Genomic DNA, 4693 nt, shown 5'->3' with positions numbered 1-4693 from the left:
CATTCTTGAATTAGGAACAGAACAGACAAAATGTAGGTTGTGGTTAATAATTAATTTTGTCTTTTTAGTAAAGAAAGTTTTAACTTTGGGAATGGAATTTGAGTGTCACTCTGACCGGAAGGTAAGCTTTGGCCAGACTCACTTCTACAAACAAGCCAGTTGCGGGGCCAATGCTTTACAGCCTGCACTGCTTACAGCCTGCTTTGGGTATAATCCATGGGGCAGTCTACCACAAATAAGCGAGAGAAGATTCCAAAAATCATTGTTGCATCTACATTAGAAAAATATGAATCAGGCCCACCAGTCCATCGGTAAGTGCGCAGATCCCGGGGAGCAGCTGCGTGGGCCAGACCACGCGGCTGCAGGCAGATCCCAGCCAGGGCACACCCGCCCAAGCCAAAGTCCCACCCAGAAAAGAGCTCCACTGGCGCACAAGCTTCAGACAGAGGCCCGCCATCCCATCCGGCTGTAATCAACGATCCAGAACAAAATTTGAACATTGAGAAACAAGGAAATGCTCATATCCTTCCAGCTTCAAAGAGACCAACTCTTCAACCTAAGAGAAGAACACTACGTGAAACAAAAAATGGATGTGATGCCTGCAGAGATCTGATTGGGTTCTTTTTTTTACCAATGACCAGTTCCTTATAATATATGAATATCGACGGTTTGGAAAAAATAAAACAAATGTGCTTCCATTTGTTCCAAAAAACATTTATAATCATCAGTGTGGACGAAGAAAAGGAAAACAGTACCAACTTGGTGACTTTTATATTGGTGCAACCTTGACATTTTTGAGCTCTGATCATGCAAGTCTTCCACAAAGCATAAAAGAAAATATATTACTTAGACTTCGAATCACAAATATTGAACAAATGTCTTTGGATTCTATGAAAACTGCATCCATGGCACATGATGAAGATTTAATTGTTCAAGAAGCCAGTGATAGGCTGGTCTTCAAGGCCATTCAAGATGCACTAAAAGAAAAATTGCAGAAAAGAGGTTTTCCCATTTTGTCTGGATTGGGAAAATACTTTCAGCAGTTGGACAAGGAAGGACATGGACTTTTAAATAAGGCAGATTTTAAGCAAGCTTTAAAATGATGAAGTATATGAAAAGGTCACTTTGAAGTATATGAAAAGGTCATTCCGCAGAGGAGGAAATCAAATCAACTTTTCTAGAAACATTAAAAGATGCTGGCAGCAACTCTGATGAACTGTCATATGGTGAATTTGAAGATTACTATGGTCTAAGCTTAGGGATAGTACATGATGAAGATTTTGTTAACATCTTACGTACTCCATGGGGAATTTAGTTTTTAATAATCCATATACTATCAGCTCTAGACAGTTTATAGAGAAGATGAATTTTATGAAATATACAATCAAAGCCTAGGATATATTTTTTTCAGAACTCCCTTTATTCTGTTTTTTTCCTCAGAAAAGTTGAGTTTGGAAATAAAAATATTCAAAAAGATAGATGTAGGGGTGTGTGTGTGTGTGTGTCTGTACATTCACATGCTTACCTGTCCATGAGTTTGTAAAGATATACGTTTTTGGTTTATTACTTATTTTGAATCTATTTTAAGGATAACTTTTTAGCGTCCATAGGAAAGTTACATTGGCATCAAACTGTAGGAAAGCATTAACCATTTAGAATGATTGGAGTTTACCTCTATTATGCTCCTTTAAACCGACTTGACTTGGAAGTTCTTGACTTCTAAATTATGTAGAGTTGTTTATTCAATAGACATAATTATTTTGGCAGCCAATCATATATACATATATTTTTCAGTCTTTAAGTGCAAAAATGATTATCTGTAGCATAGAAATATCACTTGTCTAGAGACAATATAGGAGAGGAAATATTCCCTTAGATTACTGAAAAAAAAACTCCAATGATGCATTATTAAATATGTTGATCTAAGGGATAATTTAGTATTTCCTATCTAAAATATAAAAGCGTATTTTGTATCACAAAAGGAATGAATGCTATTCTAAATACCTTTTCATGTACCAAGCAATCAAAACATTTTCTTCTAAATATATCTTGCTTAATGATTAAAAGTATTATAATCATTTTTTCTAAATTCTATGTTTTTCACTTCTTCCCAGAGAGAAAAAAGAGAACTTTATAATAGAGTTGTTTCCAACTTCATAATATTTATATGTTAACAAATCAGAAAGAATTATATGAAGCAAATATAACTGGTTCACTTTGCCAAATACAACTTCAAGCATATCATTTTATATACAGTCTATACTTGGCAATATTATCAGAAGCCTGGTATATGTGAACTCAATAAACAAATCTTTCTAAGATTTCCTGAACTACTAAAATTTACTACTGAAATATCAGAAAGAAAAATGTGCAAACCCATGAGTGCAATTTTCACTGTTTTAATTCTTTATTTCTTGACATTTTTTCCAATTAGGTTATTGAAATTAAACTGATATGTTAGAAGATGTCTTGGCAGAAATAAGTTTGTACCAATATTTCTAAGTCACATTTTGTAGAATTCATCCAACTATTGACATCTTTAGCTCTATAAGTTATTCTTGTCTTAAAATAAATGCTAAGGGTCCTGACATATGTATAGTACTTTTCACTGATAAAGTTTTAATTCTCCTTTAAAATATTATTGTTGACACTGACAATTCATATTTTTCTGTGAATATGATCAGAATATATACAAATTGTCATATTGTAAAAAAGGGGGACGTATTTCTGGAATTTAACATGTTAATGTGACAGTGTACTCAGTATGTCTTACTATCAATACAGATGTTCACATGTGATTACTTGTGGTATCTCTACTTATGAGATGTAACATTTTGTAGTTAACTTATCTTTCATCTTTTTAAATGCAGATTTAAATCGCAAATAATACATGTTTTTTGGTATATTTTGTTAAATCAAAATTGGTGACACAATAAATCATTCTGCTTTTGATTTTGAAAAAAAAGAAAAATATGAATCAAAAGTACAATGAGGTACCACTTCAAACCCACTAGGATAGCTAAAATAAAAAAGCATCAGCAAGGATCTGCAGAAATGGAAAGATTCATATATTTCTGTAAGGAATGTAAAATGGTGCCTGCACTTTGGAAAGCAGTCTGGAAATTCTTCAATAAGTTAAATATAGAGTAGGCATATGACACAATTCTACTCTTAGATTTACACCCAGAAGAAGTAAATAAATATGTCTTACAAAAACTTGTACACAAATATTCACAGCAGCATGATTCCTAATAGCCAAACACAGAAACAAACTAAATGGTCATCAACTGATTGGATGGATGAATAGAATGCAGTCTACCTATACAATGGACTTCAGTGCTGAAAAATGCTATGAGGGCTGGAGATTTAGCTCATTGGTTCCGTCGCCTGCCTTGCAAGTGCAAGGCCCCGAGTTCGATCCCCGGTACCAAAAAAAAAGGAAAAAGAAAGAAAAATGCTGTGACATGGATGAACCTTGAAAACATAATAAAAAGTGAAATGTCAGTCACAAAGGACCACATAGCACATGATTCAATGTATGTGAAGTGTCCAAAATAGGCAAATTTACAGAAACAGGAAGTAAACTAAGGTTGCCTACAGAGAGAAGGAATGGAAAAATTAGAGGATGAAAGGACAAGAAGTTTCTGCGGAGATGAAAATGTTCTAAAGTTATTGTTGTAATGGTTACATGAATCTGTGAGTGAATATAAAAACCATTGAATATGTCAGACAGCTAAATTTTTCGGTATGTGAACTGTATGTCAATAAGGCTGTTTCAAAAAATATGTACTCTGACTTAATACTCAATAATTCTCTCTCTAAGTGTATACCCAGGAGAAATAACAGCATCTGTTCACACAAAGTCTTGTACACAAATGTTTTTAGAAGTAAATTTGTTATTAATTTATAATTAATTTATTGTTATTGTAATTTATTATAAGAAACTTCATTTCTCCAAACCAGAAATGACTCAAATGTCCATGAACAGAAGAATGAATAAAGAAATTATGGTTATTCATATAATGCGATACTACCCAGCTGCAAATAAGAATGAATTACTAATACATGTGAGAACACGAATTAATTTCAAAAATGTTACACTGACTGAAAGAAGCCAGACATTAAAAAGTACATACTAAAGAAATAAAAATAAAAAGTATGTACTGGCGAGGCACAGGGGTACATGCATCCAATCCCAACTACTCAGGAAGCTGACTTAAAGTTGCAAGTTCAAGACCAGTCTGAGTAATTTAGCAAGACTCTGTTTCAAAATAAAAAGCAAAAAGGACTTTGAGCCTTCACAGTCTGTTCTGAAGAGAATTGCCTTGGATTGGCTGGTTCCACTTGCTTGTCATAAAACTGGCAGAGTTGAAGGGGAAAGAAAGATATCCTTTAGGTACAAAGATAACCTGGATGACCTGTAGGTATAGAGCACTTCCCTAGCATGTGTGAGGCCCTGGGTTCAATCCCCAGCACCACAAATAGAAGTATATAAAATGAATCTACTGGTAATAGAACTCAGATGGTGGTGAAGTAAAAGGGAGGTGAGTAATAGCATTGTTCTGAGGCCTCAGAGAGCTTTATGAGGTGTCAGAAATATTCTGTCTCTGGTTGGGAAGAAGAGTTAATGGTACACTCTTGTCAAAACTCACCAAAATGCACACAATGATATGTGTGTTTTATTGCATGCAAA

General features: G+C 34.2%; 1 pseudogene; it reads left to right on the top strand.

The window, feature by feature from the left end:
• Window positions 1–315: 315 nt before the first annotated feature.
• Window positions 316–4114, top strand: LOC110345004 (calcyphosin-2 pseudogene; annotated as a pseudogene).
• The last annotated feature ends 579 nt before the right edge of the window (window positions 4115–4693 follow it).

The sequence above is a fragment of the Heterocephalus glaber genome, unplaced genomic scaffold, assembly GCF_053883595.1.
Source record: "Heterocephalus glaber isolate CG9 unplaced genomic scaffold, H.glaber_assembly_v1.0 deba00001523, whole genome shotgun sequence".
NCBI lineage: Eukaryota > Metazoa > Chordata > Mammalia > Rodentia > Bathyergidae > Heterocephalus > Heterocephalus glaber.
This window is presented reverse-complemented; position numbering and strand designations above follow the sequence as displayed.